A 24,979-nucleotide genomic window follows, 5' to 3' on the forward strand; every position below is an offset into this window, starting at 1 on the left:
ATGATGGGAGGATTTGGCAGCGTCCATAGATTGTGGTAACATAACCCCCCTCCATCCCGCTATCTCCTGTAACCGCGGTGTCTTCTGCTGATACAGCGCTGGGACGTGAATGTGCTGAGCTGATAAGTAACACAGCTACTGAGGGGGAAGCTGGCAGGTCGCACACGTTGGGTTATTGTGCTGTGTGATGAGATGGTGGTCAGGCTCCGGCATCTCGCATAGTCTCACACTAATATAAGGAAGGATCCCGAATGTGTAAGAGCTGAGAATGGGAAAGTATACGACAAGAAGAAACGTGCGCCAAATACCCAGAACAATGGCAAATGGCTGCGCTGCTGTTATATATAGGGGAGAACCACATGGCGGGAGCTGCAGGAGGGCTGGATGATGTGTGATGGCAGGCAGGAGGGCTGGATGATGTGTGATGGAGTAGTGTGATGGCAGGAGGGCTGGATGATGTGTGATGGCAGGAGGGCTGGATGATGTGTGATGGCAGGAGGGCTGGATGATGTGTGATGGAGTAGTGTGATGGCAGATGGCAGGAGGGCTGGATGATGTGTGATGGAGTAGTGTGATGGCAGGAGGGCTGGATGATGTGTGATGGCAGGCAGGAGGGCTGGATGATGTGTGATGGCAGGAGGGCTGGATGATGTGTGATGGAGTAGTGTGATGGCAGGAGGGCTGGATGATGTGTGATGGAGTAGTGTGATGGTAGGAGGGCTGGATGATGTGTGATGGAGTAGTGTGATGGCAGGAGGGCTGGATGATGTGTGATGGAGTAGTGTGATGGCAGGAGGGCTGGATGATGTGTGACACTCCCCCCCCCCCTGCTCCTCCTCCCCTCATGCTGCTGCTGCTGTGAGGATTGTGCTGAGGATCGGTTCCCTCTGCAGCAGATGATCAGTCACACATCACTCGGGATCAGAGATGAGAGGATGACACCATGGAGCAGCAGTGAGTATCCTCTGTCCTGCACACAATACACAATACACAATACACAATACACAATACACAATACACAACACACAATACACAACACACAATACACAATACACAATACACAACACACAATACACAACACACAATACACAATACACAACACACAATACACAACACACAACACACAATGGTTTCCTATACAGGGAGACGACTCCATTCATAGAGTTTCCCAGCAGCTGTTACTGGGTTACACTATTATACTGCTATACTATACTATATACTGCTATACTATACTATATACTCCTATACTATACTATATACTGCTATTCTATACTATATACTACTATACTATATTATATACTGCTATACTATATTATATACTGCTATACTATACTATATACTATTATACTGCTATACTATACTATATACTATTATACTGCTATACTATATACTATATACTGCTATACTATATTATATACTGCTATACTATACTATATACTATTATACTGCTATACTATATACTATATACTGCTATACTATATACTATATACTGCTATACTATATTATATACTGCTATACTATACTATATACTATTATACTGCTATACTATATTATATACTGCTATACTATACTATATACTATTATACTGCTATACTATATACTGCTATACTATATACTGCTGTACTATATACTGCTATACTATATTATATACTGCTATACTATACTATATACTATTATACTGCTATACTATATACTGCTATACTATATACTGCTGTACTATATACTGCTATACTATATTATATACTGCTATACTATACTATATACTATATACTGCTATACTATATTATATACTGCTATACTATACTATATACTATTATACTGCTATACTATATACTGCTATACTATATACTGCTGTACTATATACTGCTATACTATATTATATACTGCTATACTATACTATATACTATTATACTGCTATACTATACTATACACTATTACAGGGAATCTGAGGGCTATCTTATGTACGCGGCCGCTCTGAACACACTATAGCACTTGGTAGGTTGTTATGCGGTGCCATCTGGATTGTACTGCAGTATATAGCACTGGATATATCTCACCACCGGCCCGGCAGACCTGTCATTATAAGGAAATGTTGGTGACAACTATAACGGTTGTAGGACTGTCATTCATCTTCAGGACAAAACATACAAGATATGGGAACATCACAGCCCATATTTACTCCTGATTTTCAGTTTTTTAGGTTATTTTGTGTTTTCTATGGCAGCATTTGCATTATGTGAGTTGGAGGTGACTGTTTCTGTGATGGAATATTGATAATGACGTCCGTGTCCGTTTCCCTATAACTATATATCTCATACAGAACGTTGAATTTCCTCTCACATTTTGCACCTGTTCTGTCAGAGCTGAAGACGAGGAGATTTCAAGCCGAGAACTTTTCCTCCTCTTGGCTTCCTCGCCTGCTCCTCAGTCTGAACATGTCGCCCTCAATGTCGCCTTTGAGTTTTCCATGGTCCTAATTGAAAGGTCAGCGCTTTTTCATCCCCTTCAATGGTTTATTCATTCACTTGTGCAATGAAACTTTTTGGAAGAAATCCCTGGGAGAAATGTTGGGGGGATTGTGTCATGGATCTGGGGGCCCTAAAGTGACCGTCTCCCCCCAGAATGGGACCTTTGTATAATAAGATTTATGATGCGTGGACACAATAGATTCCTTGGGGGTGAGGAGTGGTGGCAAAGTCTCGGCTGTTTATGTTCAGACTATAAATATTTTCTCATAGATTTCTTATAGTTTGTAATAATTTAGCTTCTTCTGTACGAAACATATATAGGTGCCCGTGTGTTTGTTAGTGTGTGCTTGTGTGTGTTTGTGTGTGTTTGTGTGTGTGTGTGTAACCGGGATGGGAGGAGGCATCCAGCTCTCAGACATTCAGGGGCCAGGTAACACCTCTCTGGGCACCACACAATACTTCTCCATGTTCTGGAAGCACAGACAGATATATGACAGGTACCAGGTGTCCAGTTGTAGCGATTCCCTGCACTGACTGCCGCCAGTCTCCGGTACCGTATACAGTAATAACAGAAGTGCCTTTTACCTTCATGCATTCTGGTTGCTGCAGTAGAGATGATGGGTTTAGGTTTTTGGCCGTTTTTCCTCCTCTCTGTGACGGCCGCGTTCGCCAGGTTCCTAATCTGTACATATTATTCACGTGGAAACAATTCGGCATAACTCGTGGGAATTTCTGAAAAGAAACTCGATTCATCTGAGGGAAACACGAGAAAATCTCTTGTGTTACCGTCCCTGAATGACGCCAGTGTTCCGGCTGCAGCGCGTCGTGTTCTCAGCCACCGGCCTCTATACAAGATAATAGCCGCTCCTCTTTGGTTTTTTCTGACTTCTTATATTCTCCTTAGTTCATTCCCAGCTTGTTACTTCTCTTTATGACCACTAGTTGTAGCAATATGTATCCCCGGAGGTGCCGCATCTCCCTGAAGACGGAACGGGGGCGTTTGGCTAAAAGAAATGTCTATTCTATGAGCACCTGAAGGACGGGACTTACCGGCTCATAGTCACTAGTTATTACTTCTGGCTCGGAGGCTTCTAGAAATACCAGACGTTTTGGCTCGTACATTTCTCCATTTGTTTTACCAGGGAAACTCTGAAACTATTGGATTATAAAATATTAGAAATTGTATTTAGTGTTTTGTTTGAATAGTGATGATAGTGTCACTTATTACACCTTCATGTGGATTCCTCTACTAGGCTATTAGTGAGAAAATGTGCAATGTAAGCCTTTTGTATGTATAAGTGACTTTTATGTTATCACCCATTGTTTGTAGGATGCTCCCCCATCAGGAAGCTGTGTCCTTCTTCCATTTCCCGGGTGTTGTATTGTCTCCACTTCCCAGGTTCCTCACCCTGAAGACAACGCATCATTCTCCGCTATCTCAGGAAGCTTGGCTACAACTTGTCTCTGAGCCGTAGATATATATATATATATATATTGGGACATCTTTACATGTTTACAGCATGCTGCTCTGTAATGGAAGATGCCACAGAATAAGGAGCAGACAGGCAATGAGCAACCTCAGTGATGTGCAATAGTCTGCAGTCAGCTCTGGGAGGGGGGATGAATGGAGTCATGGAGTTTGCTGACCCAGTTTTAGTTTGTTAACCCAAAGTGTCCGATAACAAATGTAAATGTGGGTTTCTGTAATAGTTCTGTCCATACGCCCCGTCTATAGGAAGGTATTCAGATTGGATTGCTAGGACCCCATTGATGTCAGTGGACGTTGTATGTGATAAGGACGTGTCTAGAGGATATAACAAATACTTCTAGCACTTGTCTCTTATTTCTAATGGAAAACACAGAAGGCTGACTCGGCATGTTTCTCTTACACGGGGCCAGTATGTAAAACATGTAGTAAAACCTGTTGTGACCCTAAGGGCCCATCAGAAAGTGCCGATCAACCAGTTTCTACCAGTTTGGTTTATGATTTCTTTTGCATTGATTGAAAACTTTGGTTTTTTAGATGATTGCTGCAACAAGGAACACGGTATACATACTGGTCCCAATGGATTCCCTTTCATACTGCATATGTTCTACAAGAGGAGTTATTCTGGTGCTGCCATACTATATACTATATACTGTATACTGTGCCGTACGTCCCGTGTCTTCTGGCTGGGAATGTACAATGTATTAGGAGATCCCTACAACCCCAACAGTCATAGAACAACCCTGAGAGCTTCAGACTGTATAAGAGGTCAAAGGGCAATACAAGGGTTCAGGGAGGGTGACCCAAATAATCCACCCCTCTCCTTAAAGTGTCCCTGTCATGTAAATGTCACTTATCGGGAATCAATACCTATCAATAGTACAAGTGATTAACTCTTTCATAGGTTTTATTAAGCATAAGAGTTTCATACACAAAAATCTTTTTTCCTAACCCCCCCCCCCCTCACTGCAGAAGAAGCGGGATTTTTGTGTCCATTAAGGTCTATGGAGAGAGAAGGGGCCAAGGGGGATGAGTGAGCACGGAGAGGAGAAAAGGCAGCCCTGCACAGCACAACATCCTGCAATCTTCTCTCACCAAGCTCCCAGATAAGCACTGACCTTTCTGACCTGTGACTCCAGCGTTTTATGTGCCCAGTCAGTCTCCAAACTGCACAGCTGCTTCTCTGCTCTCCCTGCTCACTCATCCACCTCAGCCCCTCCCCCCTCCATAGGATATAATGGACTCTGCCTGATAATAAGCAGATAAGAAGTGAGGGGGGGGGAAGGAAACAGCTTTTTGAGTACAGAATGAGGCTTTTTTGACTAATAAATCCTATTACAGAGTTTCTTAAAATAACTTGTACTATTGATTTCTACAAAAAAAATGTAAATGACAGCGACACTTTAGGGCAGTAAATAGCATTGCTCTTTTTGTTTCTCAGGTAGAGAAATGTCACTCGCAGTCGCCATCCTGTGGTTGATCACATGTACAATCTCTGTGTCATTCACGGCCACAAGGAGAATGATATGAGAGTGCAGGAGCTGCCGCCATCTTGTGCTGTCCAGATGCGCCAAAGCATTAAAAGATTAAGCTGTATGAGATTTAAGGATAAATCATTGGGAAAAGCTGAGAGAATACTTGTGTCCACGCTGAGATTTTCTGTGACCTGGTGACCGTGCAGTCATTTCCAGAATCTTCCGAATACTCGGATTTTATGGGACATAACAGTGTTGTCTAGCGCCATTCTGAAACCCCCAAAATAAAGGGATACATTCAGGAAATGGACAACACATAGACACAAGTAGACTAAATTTGGTCCCTTAAAGGGGACCTGTACTTATCAGCTGCTGTATGCCCTGCAGGAAGTGGTGTATTCTTTCCAGTCTGATTTGGTGCTCCCATCTCTGTCCATGTAAGTAAATCCCCATAGCAATTCTCTGGTCTATAAACCTAAAGGGGGTTTCCAACTGCAAGGTAAATGCCTGAAAGATTCCAAAGCATCAGGACAGGAATCCGTTTGTTCTTAAAGTTCTATCAACCTAAATGGAGGCGGCCAATGCTCTACTGAATCTTGTAGAGCTTGTAACCTCTGTGAATAAATGAATGGGGTTTGGTTGGTTCTCTGGGACCCCTGCCTATCATTAAGAAACTCATGGGTAGAGATGAGCAAAGCAAATACGGCAAATAAAAATTTGCTGTGAATTGGGCCGTCAATTGGCTTTAGGCTATGTTCACACTATGTATATTTCAGTCAGTATATTTCAGTCAGTATTGTGGTCCTCATATTGCAACCAAAACCAGGAGTGGATTAAAAACACAGAAAGGATCTGTTCACATAATGTTGTAATTGAGTGGATGGCCGCCATTTAATGGCAAATATTTGCTGTTATTTTAGAACAACGGCTGTTATATTGAAATAATGGCCGTTATTTACTGTTATATGGCGGCCATCCACTCAATTTCACCATTGTGTGATCAGATCCTTTCTGTGTTTTTAATCCACTCCTGGTTTTGGTTGCTATGAGGACCACAATACTGACTAAAATATACGTAGTGTGAACCCAGCCTAAAGCAAATTGACGGCCCAATTCACAGTAAATGGCGGCAGCACATGCTGTCTGGAGCGTCACTGCGCAGGAGAAAGGGATTAACCATAATCTCTAGCGCCCGTCCAATCAGCTGCAGGCCCCTCTGTGATGTCAGCTCCTCCCCCTCTATGTAAGGAGGTTCAGTAACGGAGGCGGCCAGTCAGCTGTGTGTGTAGGAGAGGAGGGGATAGGTGAGGAGAGGATAGGTGAGGATAAGAGAGGAGAGGATAGGTGAGGAGGGGATAGGTGAGGAGAGGATAGGAGAGGAGGGGATAGGAGAGGATAGGAGAGGAGGGGATAGGTTAGGAGAGGAGAGGATAGGAGAGGAGGGAATAGGTGAGGAGAGGATAGGAGAGGAGGGGATAGGAGAGGATAGGAGAGGAGGGGATAGGTTAGGAGGGGATAGGAGAGGAGGGAATAGATGAGGAGAGGAGGGGATAGGAGAGGAGAGGATAGGAGGGGATAGGAGAGGAGGGGATAGGTGAGGAGAGGATAAGAGAGGAGAGGATAGGTGAGGAGAGGATAGGAGAGGAGGGGATAGGAGAGGATAGGAGAAGAGGGGATAGGTGAGGAGAGGATAGGAGAGGAGGGGATAGGTGAGGAGAGGATAGGAGAGGAGGGGATAGGAGAGGATAGGAGAGGAGGGGATAGGTTAGGAGGGGATAGGAGAGGAGGGAATAGATGAGGAGAGGAGGGGATAGGAGAGGAGGGGATAGGTGAGGAGAGGATAGGAGGGGATAGGAGGGGATAGGTGAGGAGAGGATAAGAGAGGAGAGGATAGGTGAGGAGAGGATAGGAGAGGAGGGGATAGGAGAGGATAGGAGAAGGGGATAGGTGAGGAGAGGATAGGAGAGGAGGGGATAGGTGAGGAGAGGATAGGTGGGGATAGGAGAGGAGGGGATAGGAGAGGAGAGGATAGGAGAAGAGGGGATAGGATAGGAGAGGAGGGGATAGGTGAGGAGAGGATAGGTGAGGAGGGGATAGGAGAGGATAGGAGAGGAGGGGATAGGAGAGGATAGGAGAAGAGGGGATAGGATAGGAGAGGAGGGGATAGGTGAGGAGAGGATAGGTGAGGAGAGGAGAGGAGGGGATAGGTGAGGATAGGAGAGGAGAGGGTAGGAGAGGAGGGGAGAGGATAGGATAGGAGAAGAGGGGATAGGTGAGGAGAGGATAGGAGAGGAGGGGATAGGAGAAGAGGGGATAGGTGAGGAGAAGATAGGTGAGGAGAGGATAGGATAGGAGAGGAGGGGATAGGTGAGGAGGGGATAGGTGAGGAGAGGATAGGAGAGGAGAGGAGGGCTGATTGTGGGGGATTGTTTGTTGGAGCTGCCAACCAAGTGTCCAGTTTACCAAGTAACTTGGGGCCTATAGGAATTCACTGGGACCAGAGAAGACACAGTCTATATTATTCACTCACTGGGTCCTGTAACCTCCTGTAACCTCCTATGCAGTAATAGCAATTTACAGGGATAAGTGACTGGAGCGCGCGCCCTACATAATCACTGCTCGCACTCCACTCCTAATGTGTTATACAAATTTGTTTCCATTAGTGAACTGAACGTTGTTTAAAGTAGGAGAATAATTTATTGGGGACTTTGTTTGGAGGGAGACTGGAAGTTTCCCTGGGGGTCACGGTCCTCTTAATCTGTCCAGGGCGGGCGCTCCATATGTTGCCCCATGGAAGTGGCGCTGTGATTTCGACCCAAACCCCGACCCGCCTTCTGCTGGCAGATGTTGCAGTTGATGGAATTGTCTCTTCAATCGCCTGTGCAGAAGAACTGTTACACCAATGAGCGCGGTTCTTCCGTGGTGGCGCACTGCTGGACTCCTCCTCATAGTCAGGGACAAACCTGTCCTCTCCTAACTCCTCTTCAGCAGTCATCCATTTTGAGCCCGTACTGCGGCTACAAGCTGCCCCTGCCTGGCTCCCCTCACTGCTCTCTCTTCTGTTATGGAATAGACCATTGGACCATACATACAGCCATGGCGCAGGACTCACAAAATAACTGCAAGGACCTCACAGGTGTCCATCTTGGGCGTTTATTCACACTAGGCTTAAAAATGAGCGACGCGTTTCGGTGTCGGACTGTGTCAGGTGATGTCAGTCAGGTGACGTCAGGGGAAGTGATGTCATGGGGCTGCCGCTGCTCTCAGAGGAGGCCTTGGTGTTTAGCAGTGAGGAGGTAAGTTGCTGACACATTACAACCAATCTAACACTCAGCATTTTTGTGATTTTCTTGCTATAGCCGATTTGACCTTTAGGAAGTGAGTCATGTGTATTGAGTCTGCCCATTTGGTTTCATTTTTGGAGTGTTCTATAGCCGTTTATACCCTTTTGACCTGATACTGGCTAACTGTGTCAGTCCTTCTAATCTGAGCCATAGTCCTTAGCAATGTTCATGTCTATGCCATACGGTCTGTTCAGTCCTGCATGATAGATTTTATCATTCATTTTATGTTGTTTCTTAGTTATATAGAGGATCTTTGTCTTTGTAATTAAGTAATTTATGTTATTGTATATAGGAGCTTGATAAAGGTGTCAGTCCGACACCGAAACGCGTCACTCATTTTTAAGCCTAGTGTGAATAAACACCCAAGATAGACACCTGTGAGGTCCTTGCAGTTATTTTGTGAGTCCTGCGCTGTGGCTGTATGTATGGTCCAATGGTCTATTCCAAACTGCATTTTCGTGCTTTGGCATCAGGACGGGTGCCGGGAGCAGAGAACCAGAGGCCAGGCAGCGGACTAACCCAACAAAAACGCCTACTAGTGTTGTGCCTATGATTTGCACAGCACCACCAGGTTAGTTTGGTCATCTTACTGTTGTTGTTTATGCTACACTATATTAGTGCCCCTCTTTGTCCATATATGTTGTTCGTCTGCCTTGCTCTCTTCTGTTATGTGATGGCTCAACATCCGATGCCTCCATGAAATGTTCAACATCTAACGTGTCTGGGTCCAGCCATTCTGATAAACTTGGGAGCAGATGCCGTGCAGATAACACCACAGTGCCAGGCATCTCTGTTGGACCCGCAGTTGCAGTCTTCTTGTGATGGAGGGTACTAGCATACTGTGGTCTTGTGATGGAGGGTACTAGCATACTGTGGTCCTCTTGTGATGGAGGATACTAGCATACTGTGGTCCTCTTGTGATGGGGGGTACTAGCATACTGTGGTCCTCTTGTGATGGAGGGTACTAGCATACTGTGGTCTTCTTGTGATGGAGGGTACTAGCATACTGTGGTCTTCTTGTGATGGGGGGTACTAGCATACTGTGGTCTTGTGATGGAGGGTACTAGCATACTGTGGTCTTCTTGTGATGGAGGGAACTAGCATTCTGTGGTCTTCTTGTGATGGGGGGTACTAGCATACTGTGGTCCTCTTGTGATGGCTTCAGACAGTGTTTCTTGTCTCACCAGTGGCAGTGCTTTCCTGCTGGTCAAGACGGAGGAGGCAAAGGGAGATGTGAGGGACCTACAACTTCCAAGCAAGGCTGCATACTCCTGACTGAGATGGGACAGCCGTAGTTGTTTATAGGCGTGGTGCCAATGTGATGGTGGCTGCAGCCGTAGTTTTTTATAGGCGTGGTGCCAATGTGATGGTGGCTGCAGCCGTAGTTGTTTATAGACGTGGTGCCAATGTGATGGTGGCTCCAGCCGTAGTTTTTTATAGGCGTGGTGCCAAAGTGATGGTGGCTTCAGCCGTAGTTGTTTATAGGCGTGGTGCCAATGTGATGGTGGCTGCAGCCGTAGTTTTTTATAGGCGTGGTGCCAATGTGATGGTGGCTGCAGCCGTAGTTTTTTATAGGCATGGTGCCAATGTGATGGTGGCTGCAGCCGTAGTTTTTTATAGGCGTGGTGCCAAAGTGATGGTGGCTCCAGCCGTAGTTGTTTATAGGTGTGGTGCCAATGTGATGGTGGCGTTCCTAGTGCTGCCGCATAGAATTTGTACCTGGGTTAGAACCCAAACCCGACCCACTTTATAATGACAGGTGGGAAATGTATTATCCAGCTCTTTGCCACCACCAAGACGGAAATACTGCCACAACTCTAATCGCAGTGGGGGTGTCTTTGTAGCCGGGCACTGTCTGACTGCTGCTACTGTCTTAGGGTGCCCGTACAGTGCTTGAGCCTTCCCAAACGCTTCTCTGCCAGTTAGCTGATGTTGGATCCTTTGGTGTACCGTGGGTCTTCCTGAACGCTAAAATGCCAACTAGCTGATGGTGTAGCCCTTGGTGTACCCCTTTGCCTCTGGAAACCAAAGTTGTTCTTGGGACCCGATGCTGGCTTGGTGGAACAAACACATCTCTGTGCCCTGATGAAGATGACGACACCACGTGGGGTCTGCAACATTATCATCATAGGTAGGGATGAAGGTTTCCTCTTCAGGGCTTTCTTCCTCTAGTCACATGACTTTCCATCACCTTTCTTTGTACAAAGATACCCCTACCCCGCTCTCTTGACTGTTTGTGGGCCTAGAAACCCCTGGAATTTCAACGCTGCCTTCCAGATGCTGACTGTCCTCCCATTCCTCCAAAAGAAGGTACCGTGGCTGAGGGTCCGGGGGGAGTTTCCTCGGCCACGTCTCTTGTCATGTCTTGGCCGCAATGAATCTTCGGGGACCATCAGTCAGAAAGCTTCGGACAAACCTAGAACAGTCGGGACATTTCCGTTGATTGCTGGCTCTGGGATTGACTACCGACTGCTGAGGAGCTGAAACTTTGAGGGATCGATTCCACAATAACAGTCTGGTTATTACTCGCCTGACCACTTACTGGGAGCTGAAACCTTCGTCCAATCCTGTTAGTATGGCCGCTACCACGACCCCATGTTCCACCACTTCCACCCCCATGACAGCCACCTCTCCTGCTACCACTGGCCATTCCCTGTAAAGGGACGGACTTCTTTAGACACTTGGACATAACACAAGGAGCGGTGAAAGGTTACTTGATGGGGGGTTGGAATGTGTGAAATGTTTTAATAGAAGGAATTCTGGTTTCTGCCGCTATCACGCCAATGTCCACTGCTGTCCTGGGAAAAAAATAAATATTACACTGCTGATCCATCAAGGTCCACTGCTGTCCATGGCGGAAATTGGATGATTGACTTTTGTTTTTAAATTGGGATTTTCCAATTTTTGACACTTTTACAAGAACCTGCTTTACATCTCGTCCCAGGACTGGAGCTTCTATAGTTTAGCCATTTTTTTGAAATTCTTAACAAGTTTGACCCAAAATTTGCGAAGCTCAAAGAACAAATTTCCGTCTGCTTCACTCATCTCTACTCATCGTTCAGGCAGCATGAATATGACAGGTTCCTAAACCTGCGATGCTCCCACCTATAGTTGTCAGGAAAACCACAAATCCAAACATTTCTTATTGCAGAACAGTAGTTTATATATTTATTTATTGTTACCCCTTTAATACCCAATAATTCTGTTCTCTGTATAGAAATCACAATGTAAGAGCTGGGGAGTTTTGCTATGGATGAAAAGTTAAATTTTCTGCCGTCTTTCACCTCCTGGTGGATATACTGTATACTTCCCATTCTCCTGGGGGATATATACTACCCATCCTCCTGGGGGATATACTGTATACTTCCTATTCTCCTGGGGATATACTGTATACTTCCCATCCTCCTGGGGGATATATGCTGTATACTTCCCATCCTCCTGCGGGATATACTGTATACTTCCCATCCTCCTGGGGGATATACTGTATACTTCCCATTCTCCTGGTGGATATACTGTATACTACCCATCCTCCTGGGGGATATACTGTATACTTCCCATCCTCCTGGTGGATATACTGTATACTTCCCATCCTCCTGGGGGATATATACTACCCATCCTCCTGGTGGATATACTGTATACTTCCCATTCTCCTGGGGATATACTGTATACTTCCCATCCTCCTGGGGGATATACTGTATACTTCCTATTCTCCTGGGGATATACTGTATACTTCCCATCCTCCTGGTGGATATACTGTATACTTCCCATCCTCCTGGGGGATATACTGTATACTTCCCATCCTCCTGGGGGATATATGCTGTATACTTCCCATCCTCCTGGTGGATATACTGTATACTTCCCATCCTCCTGGTGGATATACTGTATACTTCCCATCCTCCTGGGGGATATACTGTATACTTCCCATCCTCCTGGGGGATATACTGTATACTTCCCATCCTCCTGGTGGATATACTGTATACTTCCTATTCTCCTGGTGGATATACTGTATACTTCCCATCCTCCTGGTGGATATACTGTATACTTCCCATTCTCTCCTCCACATGTTTCCACTTTCTCTGGAGAAGATTGGATAACAGTAACTATAAACCAGTGATGTAATACGGCTGTAATCTGCCCGGGGAGAAGTACACAGGAAATCCTTCTGCTTCTCCCTCAGAAACCGGCGCTGAACATGTTAAGTGTGAAGGTAGGAGGGAGTGTGTCAGCTATTTATAATATGTCAGCGGTTCCTGAGCTCAGCGCCTCTTGTCACTGGATGGAGTAAGTGCCTGATCCCCGGTGACCGGGAGAGACACAGGCCGGACTGTTGTTATACGCGTCACCATCGTGCGGGGACGTAAACAAGACCCTGTCTGGGGGGGCAGCTGGTGGGCTCTTCCTGGACTGTGCTCCCCCTGTACTGCGCTGTGCACCTCCTGGACTGTGCTCCCCCTGGATGGTTGGTGCCCCCCCTGCACTGTGCTCCCCCCATACTGTGCTGTGCACCTCCTGGACTGTGCTCCCCCTGGACTGTGCTCCCCCTGGACTGTGCTCCCCCCGTACTGTGCTGTGCACCTCCTGGACTGTGCTCCCCCTGGATGGTTGGTGCCCCCCCTGCACTGTGCTGTGCACCTCCTGGACTGTGCTCCCCCCGTACTGTGCTGTGCTCCCCCTGGACTGTGCTCCCCCTGGATGGTTGGTGCCCCCCCTGCACTGTGCTCCCCCCATACTGTGCTGTGCACCTCCTGGACTGAGCTCCCCCCCCCCTCCTGTGCTCCCCCTGGATGGTGCCCCCCCCCCCTTCACTGTGCTCCACCTGCACTGTGCTCCCCCTGGATGGTGCCCCCCCCCCTGCACTGTGCTCCACCTGCACTGTGCTCCCCCTGGATGGTGCCCCCCCCCCTTCACTGTGCTCCACCTGCACTGTGCTCCCCCTGGATGGTGCCCCCCCCCCTGCACTGTGCTCCACCTGCACTGTGCTCCCCCTGGATGGTGCCCCCCCCCCTGCACTGTGCTCTGCCTGCACTGTGCTCCCCCTGGATGGTGCCCCCCCCCTGCACTGTGCTCCGCCTGCACTGTGCTCCCCCTGGATGGTGCCCCCCCCTGCACTGTGCTCCAGGTAAGCCTCGCCCTATAGACGCCCAGCATTGATTGTTGTTTTCTGTCTTGTTTAGTGGGTTATTGAGCTGAGGATAGTCGTCGGCTGTCACACTGTATTCTTCATAGTTATACTTGTGATCTTCCCAGTGGGCTGCGGTGCTGTACTAGGGGGCTATGTATACATGGAGTCACTATAAGGGACGCAGAAACAGCGATGTAACGTTTCCTGTTACATTGGAGCCGGCCGTGATGTGAGTCTGGAATAAGGATCAGGAAGCGAGGCCGACGGCTGCAGGACAGGGACCGTTCTCTGGTATCGGCCACAGAGATGTTGGTTTATGGCCGCTGTACTATTATGTAGCTTCTGTCTTACAGTTATATATCACTATGTCATATGTCGCTTTTCCTGGAGATTCCTGTTAGATCAGTTTAGATAATCCAAATACTACTATAATACTAATACTATAATACGCACAAGCCAAGAAGACAGAAATGGCTGCACATCGCACCCATGGCTGACACGAAAGCTTATTCAGCTACATTTAAAACCAACATCAGAAGTTAGTATATAATTTGGCCAAACCATATTGCCTCATGTACCACGTGCAGGTCTTCTGATACACGAGTCCCTAACCAAAAAAAAAAAATCACCGTGCCGGTCAGCGACCGCAATCCCCGCAAAATGTGCACAAGCAGAGAAGGGGGGCCACGGAATGGCCCTGCAACCCCATTGTCACAGGACCGTGGCCCCCCTTCTCTGCTTGCGCACGTTTTGCGGGCATTGTGGTCGCTGACCGGCACAGTGATGTTTTTTGGTTAGGGACTCATGTGTATCAGAAGACCTGCACGTGGTACATGAGGCAATATGGTTTGGCCAAATTATATACTAACTTCTGATGTTGGTTTTAAATGTAGCTGAATAAGCTTTCGTGTCAGCCATGGGTGCGATGTGCAGCCATTTCTGTCTTTTTGGCTTGTGCTAATACTATAATACTACTATAATACTAATACTATAATCCTAATACTCTAATACTACTCTAATACTAATACTACTATAATACTAATACTCTAATACAGTGATTTTCAACCTTTTTTGAGCCGCGCCACACTTTTTATACATAAAAAATCCCGGGGCACACCACCAACCAAAATGGCACAAAATGACACTAAAACAGGACATATTATACATATAGTTAATAATATAGATTCTAAATGTATTTATACTCAGTGTGAAACCTGGGCCTGTTTTATTCTCCCCCCTGTGCTTCTCTCCTGTGCTTCTCTCCACCATACTACTCCTCCCTACTTCTCCCCCCTGCTTCTCTCCTATCCTTCTCTCCACCATACTACTCCTCCCTACTTCTCTCCTGTGCTTCTCTCCACCATACTTCTCCCCCCTGCTTCTCTCCACCATGCTTCTCTCCACCATACTTCTCTCCACCATACTTCTCTCCTGTGCTTCTCTCCACCATACTTCTCTCCCCCTGCTTCTCTCCACCATACTTCTCCCCCCTGCTTCTCTCCTCCATGCTTCTCTCTACCGTACTTCTCTCCCCCCCTGCTTCTCTCCACCATACTTCTCTCCACCATACTTCTCTCCACCATACTTCTCCCCCCTACTTCTCTCCTGTGCTTCTCTCCCCCATGCTTCTCTCCCTCTGCTTCTCTTCTGTGCTTCTCTCCTCCATGCTTCTCTCTACCGTACTTCTCTCCCTCCTGCTTCTCTCCACCAAACTTCTCTCCGCTGTTTCTCTCCCCATCCCCAGGTTTCTCTCCCCCATGCTTCTCTCCCCCCGTTTCTCCCCCATCCCCAGGTTTCTCCCCCCCCCCCCTTCCTCTTCACCTCCTCTGAGATGGTCGCTGCTGCTGTCCGCCTCACCTACTGGCTGCCCGTAGGGCCCGGACGCCGCAGCGCACCACGCTCCCGGTCTCCGCTGATTGGATAGGAGGAGCACGTCCGGGCGCTACAGGCGGCCAGTAGGTGAGGCGTACAGCAGCAGTGGGGCGATCTGCAGGGGCACCATAGTTTGGGGAACTTTCCCCGCGGCACACCCGACCATGTGTCGCGGCACACTGGTTGAAAATCACTGCTCTAATACTACTATAATACTAATACTCTAAGACTACTATGATACTATAACACTACATAATAAAGATATTCACATCAGTAGACTGGCACTGATGCGGGGATAACAGTGTCGGGTCCTTTTTTCGTCCCAGGGCACGGTTCCTGCGCAGGGCGACAGTCTATTCTGGGGCACGAGCCCGGCCTGACGCCTCCCTGCCCAGCGCCAGTCTTCTGATATACAAATCTTACCGTATATATACTGAAAGGTAGAAAATAATAGAAAATAATGGAGGATGTTATAAAATAACGGTGATTATTTGCTATTAAATGTATGACGGCCATCACTCAGTGTGTGAGCATAGTCCACTCCTGGTTTTGGTTACATCCTATGTGTGAGCATAGTCCTCTCCTGGTTTTGGTTGCATTCTGTGTGTGAGCATAGTCCACTCCTGGTTTTGGTTGCATCCTGTGTGGGAGCATAGTCCTCTCCTGGTTTTGGTTGCATTCTGTGTGGGAGCATAGTCCTCTCCTGGTTTTGGTTGCATCCTGTGTGGGAGCATAGTCCTCTCCTGGTTTTGGTTGCATCCTGTGTGGGAGCATAGTCCTCTCCTGGTTTTGGTTGCATCCTGTGTGGGAGCATAGTCCTCTCCTGGTTTTGGTTGCATTCTGTGTGTGAGCATAGTCCTCTCCTGGTTTTGGTTGCATCCTGTGTGGGAGCATAGTCCTCTCCTGGGTTTGGTTGCATCCTGTGTGGGAGCATAGTCCTCTCCTGGTTTTGGTTGCATCCTGTGTGGGAGCATAGTCCACTCCTGGTTTTGGTTGCATCCTGTGTGGGAGCATAGTCCTCTCCTGGTTTTGGTTGCATTCTGTGTGTGAGCATAGTCCTCTCCTGGTTTTGGTTGCATCCTGTGTGGGAGCATAGTCCTCTCCTGGGTTTGGTTGCATCCTGTGTGGGAGCATAGTCCTCTCCTGGGTTTGGTTGCATCCTGTGTGGGAGCATAGTCCTCTCCTGGTTTTGGTTGCATCCTGTGTGGGAGCATAGTCCTCTCCTGGGTTTGGTTGCATTCTGTGTGGGAGCATAGTCCACTCCTGGTTTTGGTTGCATTCTGTGTGGGAGCATAGTCCACTCCTGGTCTTGGTTGCATCCTGTGTGGGAGCATAGCCTTGGGCTGTATAAAAGACATGAGCTTTGAGGCTCCTGACTGATCTCTATATCAGCTGCTTCATTTCTATGGGAATCCGGCGTGTACACAGCACCTGCTGCAGACTGTGATGACTTAGAAATGTTGCTGCCAGATGCAGAAGCGCATGGGTTAGCCTTACCTATAGGAGTTTAGGACCCTTCTCATATGGATCTAGAATGTTTGGGTGCATGAGGGTCATTGTCTGCAGGGGCAGGAGCTGCGCTCGCTTCATAGAACATGAGGACCGGCTGCAATCCCGCTGATGTCCATCATTAACCCTTTCAATGCTGCAATTGTGGCATTTAAATGTCAGTGACAGGAGCTGCGCTTCTGTCACTGTCCAACTGGGACCCCCACAGTGTATTTGCCAGGGGTCTCCTACCTTCTTTTGTGCAGTCAGATAGGTGATCACTGCATAGGCACAGGCAGGCTGTATGTAATGATCACAGATAACACTGATCAGTGCTATGGCCACAGGCAGGCTGTATGTAATGATCACAGATAACACTGATCAGTGCTATGGCCACAGGCAGGCTGTATGTAATGATCACAGATAACACTGATCAGTGCTATGCTATGGCCACAGGCAGGCTGTATGTAATGATCACAGATAACACTGATCACTGCTATGGTCACAGGCAGGCTGTATGTAATGATCACAGATAACACTGATCAGTGCTATGGCTACAGGCAGGCTGTATGTAATGATCACAGATAACACTGATCAGTGCTATGGCCACAGTCAGGCTGTATGTAATGATCACAGATAACACTGATCAGTGCTATGGCCACAGGCTGTATGTAATGATCACAGATAACACTGATCAGTGCTATGGCCACAGGCAGGCTGTATGTAATGATCACAGATAACACTGATCAGTGCTATGGCCACAGGCAGGCTGTATGTTATGATCACAGATAACACTGATCAGTGCTATGGCCACAGGCAGGCTGTATGTAATGATCACAGATAACACTGATTAGTGCTATGGCCACAGGCAGGCTGTATGTAATGATCACAGATAACACTGATCAGTGCTATGGCCACAGGCAGGCTGTATGTAATGATCACAGATAACACTGATCAGTGCTATGGCCACAGGCAGGCTGTATGTTATGATCACAGATAACACTGATCAGTGCTATGGCCACAGACAGGCTGTATGTAATGATCACAGATAACACTGATTGGTGCTATGCTATGGCCACAGGCAGGCTGTATGTAATGATCACAGATAACACTGATCTATGCTATAGCCACAGGCAGGCTGTATGTAATGATCACAGATAACACTGATCAGTGCTATGGCCACAGGCAGGCTCTATGTAATGATCACAGATATCACTGATCAGTGCTATGGCCACAGGCCGGCTGTATGTAATGATCACAGATAACACTGATCAGTGCTATGGCCACAGGCAGGCTGTATGTAATGATCACAGATAACACTGATCAGTGCTATGGCCACAGGCAGGCTGTATGTAATGATCACAGATAATACTGATCAGTGCTATGCTATGGCCACAGGCAGGCTGTATGTAATGATCACAGATAACACTGATCTATGCTATAGCCACAGGCAGGCTGTATGTAATGATCACAGATAACACTGATCAGTGCTATGGCCACAGGCAGGCTCTATGTAATGATCACAGATATCACTGATCAGTGCTATGGCCACAGGCCGGCTGTATGTAATGATCACAGATAACACTGATCAGTGCTATGGCCACAGGCAGGCTGTATGTAATCACAGATAACACTGATCCCTGCTATGGCCACAGGCAGGCTGTATGTAATGATCACAGATAACACTGATCAGTGCTATGGCTACAGGCAGGCTGTATGTAATGATCACAGATAACACTGATCAGTGCTATGGTCACAGGCAGGCTGTATGTAATGATCACAGATAACACTGATCAGTGCTATGGCCACAGGCAGGCTGTATGTAATGATCACAGATAACACTGATCAGTGCTATGGCCACAGGCAGGCTGTATGTAATGATCCCAGATAACACTGATCAGTGCGATGGCCACAGGCAGGCTGTATGTAATGATCACAGATAACACTGATCAGTGCTATGGCCACAGGCAGGCTGTATGTAATGATCACAGATAACACTGATCAGTGCTATGGCCACAGGCAGGCTGTATGTAATGATCACAGATAACACTGATCAGTGCTATGGCCACAGGCAGGCTGTATGTAATGATCACAGATAACACTGATCAGTGCTATGGCCACAGGCAGGCTGTATGTAATGATCACAGATAACACTGATCAGTGCGATGCTAGCTGACTGTAGAGCAAAAAAATGATCCCCCATAGCGCTGCGGCTCTTAGAGGGAGAGGAGGGAAAAGCAAAAACGCTAAATTCAGAATTTTCGTCCAATCGTCAAATCTCCTCCAATCGTTGTGTTTCCAGCCGCCCGGGGTTCTCCGACCATCGTTATACCGCAATGTAATAAACTTCTGTATATTCTGGAACATTAGAGACCAGAACCGTCTCCCTAAATATTGTAAAGATGGGGGAGGTGCGACTCTGTGGAAGGTCGAAAGGGCCGAAAGTAATTCAGCAGTCGGCCGTCTCACACTGAGTACATGGGACGTTCTCGTGCTGGATTTCTCTCAGGGTTTTGTATGTTGGTCGTCCGTCGCTCATCTCTGCGGAGGCTACGTGTGAGCCGATCTCTGGCTGGCAGGGTTTATGAGCGGCCGTTCCACCCATCCTCGTAACGTTTTATTGTCGGGTAAATGAGACAGGTTTATTATGCAGACGGCTGCAGCGGCCGTGCTCATTGATGGGAAGGACGTAATGATATTCACGACCTGCTGATCGCATCTGTGTCACTAACCACATAAATATCAATTTCATCCATTATCTGTCACTTTACGGCCAATCACCTTTCACGGCCCATTACTGTTCTTATTATCCCATTTGACCTTTTTTTGTATTTACTGATTGAACTAGAAAATGGGTCAAATTCTCCATGAAAAAAACCTTGGACATAAATTAAAGGCGATAAATATTATTAGTAAAACATAGAAACAGCGCCACATCTGTCTGCAGGATGTCTGTGGAATAGCAGTCCAGCCGCAGTCACTATACTAGAGCTGAGATCTCTGATACAACGGACAGGTGGATCCTCATGTATAGAAACCGGCTCCGTCCGGCTTATACTGAACTATTTATCAGCAGGTCCGAGAAATAACCGTATTGGTGCAGAATCCGCAGCCGTGCCCAGGTCCGTACAGCCGTGCCCAGGGCCGTGCAGCCGTGCCCAGGTCCGTACAGCCGTGCCCAGGTCCGTACAGCCGTGCCCAGGTCCGTACAGTCGTGCCCAGGTCCGTACAGCCGTGCCCAGGTCCCTACAGCCGTGCCCAGGTCCGTACAGCCGTGTCCAGGTCCGTACAGCCGCGCCCAGGTCCGTACAGCCGCGCCCAGGTCCGTACAGCCGCGCCCAGGTCCGTACAGCCGCGCCCAGGTCCGTACAGCCGTGCCCAGGTCCGTACAGTGATGCCCTGGTCCGTACTGCCCAGGTCCGTACAGCGGTGCCCAGGTCCGTACAGCCGTGCCCAGGTCCGTACAGCCGTGCCCAGGTCCGTACAGCCGTGCCCAGGTCCGTACAGCTGTGTCCAGGTCCGTACAGCCGTGCCCAGGTCCATGCAGCCGTGTCCAGGTCTGTACAGCGGTGCCCAGGTCCGTACAGCGGTGCCCAGGTCCGTACAGCCGCGCCCAGGTCCGTACAGCCGCGCCCAGGTCCGTACAGCCGTGTCCAGGTCCTTACAGCCACGTCCAGGTCCGTACAGTGGTGCCCAGGTCCATACAGTGGTGCCCTGGTCCGTACTGCCCAGGTCCGTACAGCGGTGCCCAGGTCCGTACAGCCGTGCCCAGGTCCGTACAGCCGTGCCCAGGTCCGTACAGCAGTGCCCAGGTCCGTACAGTGGTGCCCAGGTCCGTACAGTGGTGCCCAGGTCCGTACAGTGGTGCCCAGGTCCGTACAGCTGTGCCCAGGTCCGTACAGTGGTGCCCAGGTCCGTACAGCCGTGCCCAGGTCCGTACAGTGGTGCCCAGGTCCGTACAGTGGTGCCCAGGTCCGTACAGCCGTGCCCAGGTCCGTACAGTGGTGCCCAGGTCCGTACAGCCGTGCCCAGGTCCGTACAGTGGTGCGTCCCTACATCATCAGTGGAGGATTTCCATCCAAATGGTGATAAATGTAAGAGTTTGCACTTACACTTATATTATAGTAAGATACGACGCCCCACACAGGCCGGCCATCAGTGATTCCGGAGCCAGAGATCGCCAGGCCAATGCCGATTTTACTGAGGACGTCAAAGGCTTGGCCAGTAGTAGCCTTGGCGATGTGGCAAATTTCCATGCCGAGAAAAAAAAAACGTCCATGGGATGCGGGTGTTTTTTTGCAGACACTGCAGAACTTCAGCAAAACATCTTCTGTAGCATCTGTAAGAATGATGGGCTCGGCAATTCTAGCTGGGATCATCCGTCCTTCTTTCCACTTTTACATATTTGCAAAAATATAGACGATACTACGGAGAATTTTTGCTGATTGCGGACAGAAAATTGCGGACTCAAAATATGGTCCATAAAAATATATTATAGGGTCTATAATCCTCCTGAACCAAAATTAAAGTGACTGTCCCACCAGGCCCAGGCTGAAGCGCTTGAAGCGGCCGACCCACCCCCAGTGGGAAGAAACCCCCGCCCCTCCATGACGTGACTCCATTAGAATCAATGGAACCCTATCATAGAGGGGCGGGGGTTTCCTCCCACTGAGGGTGGGTCGGCCGCCTCCAGCGCTTCTGCCTGGGCCTGGTGGGACAGTCACTTTAAAGTGTAAATTAAAGTGTAAAAATAAAACTTAAAGAAATAAATAATACAAGCGATTATAAGAATATCTGTAATAAGTTTTATTAAGCAAAAATTTCCTTCTGTCCTCAGAAAGCTGTTTTCCTACCCCCCCCCCCTCACTTCTTGTCTGTTGCATTATCTCTGATCATTATGGTCTATGGAGGGGGGAGGGGTTGAAAGAGCACAGAGAGGAGGCAAACAGCCTTTGTGTCCTATCCAGTACAGCATCCTGCAATCTTATCTCTCCAAGCTCCCAGATAAGCACTGACCTTTCTGGCCTGGGAATCCAACGTTTTTTGTGCCCAGTCTCCAAACTGCAAGGGCTGGTTCTCTCCTCTCCCTGCTCACTCATTCCCCTCAGCCCCTTCCCCTTCCATAGGATATAATGGACACAGCAGAACCTTCACTTTGCTCCTCTGTAATGAAAACGACTTTGCCTGATAATGAGCAGATAAAAAGTGGGGAGGGGGGGCCTGATAGGCCCTGATAGCTGTCTGTCATGTTTACAGCTGTTGTCTAGGTTCTCAACCACTTCTCTGTGTTATCAGTGGTGGCAGGGCTAATGACTCCCTCACTGCCCAGATGCCTTGTCTACAGTAATCTGTCTACAAACTGACAGCTCCCAGTCATTGAAGCTGTCAGGACGGAATCTGGCATAGCAGAGCTGAGCAGAACAGCAGAGTGCAGAGCAGAGGCGCACAGCGCTCCTGGCCAGAGCAGCCAATGACTGTGAGGTGACTGCCCTCCACCCAAAGCAGGGGGTGAAAGCAGGCCAGGAGCATGAAGAGAAGTAAGTCTGGCAGCTGAGAATACCCCTTTAATGGGATTTGTACAAATGGTATAAAACCCAGCTAGCTGCACTATGTAACCTGCCGAGTTATTTGTCAGATGGACACCTCAAAACATGGCAGATCGAAAACTAGTGGAATCTGTTAATAGATCCATATGAGCAGGAAAGAAATCAAGCACATGTTCCAGAAGGCTCAAACCTGATACGGCCAGACACAGTAATAGTCCAGTGATTGTATAATAATCAGGTCTATTGGTTGTGTGACACCCGGCATCATGATACGGCCAGACACAGTAATAGACCAGTGATTGTATAATAATCAGGTCTATTGGTTGTGTGACACCCGGCATCATGATACGGCCAGACACAGTAATAGTCCAGTGATTGTATAATAATCAGGTTTGTTAGTTGGGTGACACCCGGCATCATGATACGGCCAGACCCAGTAATAGTCCAGTGATTGTATAATAATCAGGTCTGTTAGTTGGGTGACACCTGGCATCATAATACGGACGGACACAGTAATAGTCCAGTGATTGTATAATAATCAGGTCTGTTAGTTGTGTGACACCCAGCATCATGATACGGCCAGACACAGTAATAGTCCAGTGATTGCATAATAATCAGGTCTGTTAGTTGTGTGACACCCGGCATCATGATACGGCCAGACACAGTAATAGTCCAGTGATTGTATAATAATCAGGTCTGTTAGTTGGGTGACACCCGGCATCATGATACGGCCAGACACAGTAATAGTCCAGTGATTGTATAATAATCAGGTCTATTGGTTGTGTGACACCCGGCATCATGATACGGCCAGACACAGTAAAAGTCCAGTGATTGTATAATAATCAGGTCTGTTAGTTGGGTGACACCCGGCATCATGATACGGCCAGACACAATAATAGTCCAGTGATTGTATAATAATCAGGTCTGTTAGTTGGGTGACACCTGGCATCATAATACAGACGGACACAGTAATAGTCCAGTGATTGTATAATAATCAGGTCTGTTAGTTGTGTGACACCCAGCATCATGATACGGCCAGACACAGTAATAGTCCAGTGATTGCATAATAATCAGGTCTGTTAGTTGTGTGACACCCGGCATCATGATACGGCCAGACACAGTAATAGTCCAGTGATTGTATAATAATCAGGTCTGTTAGTTGTGTGACACCCGGCATCATGATACGGCCAGACACAGTAATAGTCCAGTGATTGTATAATAATCAGGTCTATTGGTTGTGTGACACCCGGCATCATGATACGGCCAGACACAGTAATAGTCCAGTGATTGTATAATAATCAGGTCTATTGGTTGTGTGACACCCGGCATCATGATACGGCCAGACACAGTAAAAGTCCAGTGATTGTATAATAATCAGGTCTGTTAGTTGTGTGACACCCGGCATCATGATACGGCCAGACACAATAATAGTCCAGTGATTGTATAATAATCAAGTCTGTTAGTTGGGTGACACCTGGCATCATAATGAATTCCTTGCGGTGTTTGCAGATGAATAATGTGCCGATCATCCGTCTTATACTTATCTTCTGGATACAAACCAAATCAGTGTCATAAATACTGGAAGAAGAACGTCCATAAATAATTCAGCATCTCACAGTGTGAGTCTCTGCCGGCCGGGGATCTGGCCAGGATTTTGTTTGCTGCTGATTGACCTAATTCCTCTGATTGGCGGTTGTCAGGCAGCGCGTGGCGTTTTATTATCCTGCTTCCTGCGCAGCTTCTAGTCTGACCCCAGTCTCACGTCCGCTGCTCTCCGTGTATATTACAGCTGCTATGGATAAGATTGTACGTGGAGGCGCACAGAGGTTCTTCCCATATGAACTCCACCACCTGACAAATTATGGAACCGTTCCCTTATGTTTGTTCACACAGTTTTATTGTTAAAGGGATTCTCCAGCACAACAATAACACGGCCACTTTCCCCCTACTGTTGTCTCCAGGTTGGGTCGGGTTTTGAAACTCAGTTCCATTGAAGTAAATGGAGTTTAATTGCAAAATGCACCTGAACTGGAGACAAGAGAGGGGGAAAAGTGGCCGTGTTTTTGTAGCGCTGGATAACCCCTTTAAGACTCTTATTCTTAGATTAATAATGTTGTTGAGGTTTTTGTTGGTTGTTTTTCGGGGGGGGGGGGGGGGGGGGGGACTTTAGAACAGTGA

The 24,979-nt window shown here is 47.7% G+C and overlaps 1 protein-coding gene across 2 annotated transcripts in view; it reads left to right on the top strand.

Moving 5' to 3' along the window:
• Positions 1-936: 936 nt before the first annotated feature.
• The window catches only part of TRIM2 (tripartite motif containing 2), a 65,880-nt gene continuing 41,837 nt past the window's right edge, over positions 937-24,979 (top strand). The window contains exon 1 of one of the 2 annotated variants that reach the window (XM_069978710.1): positions 937-954. The gene's annotated coding sequence lies outside the window, so the exon portion shown is untranslated. Of the gene's footprint in view, positions 955-13,840; positions 13,893-24,979 lie in introns of those variants that run through there. The other variant, XM_069978709.1, reaches the window with a different exon arrangement.

The sequence above is a fragment of the Dendropsophus ebraccatus genome, chromosome 7 (assembly GCF_027789765.1).
Source record: "Dendropsophus ebraccatus isolate aDenEbr1 chromosome 7, aDenEbr1.pat, whole genome shotgun sequence".
Taxonomy (NCBI): domain Eukaryota; kingdom Metazoa; phylum Chordata; class Amphibia; order Anura; family Hylidae; genus Dendropsophus; species Dendropsophus ebraccatus.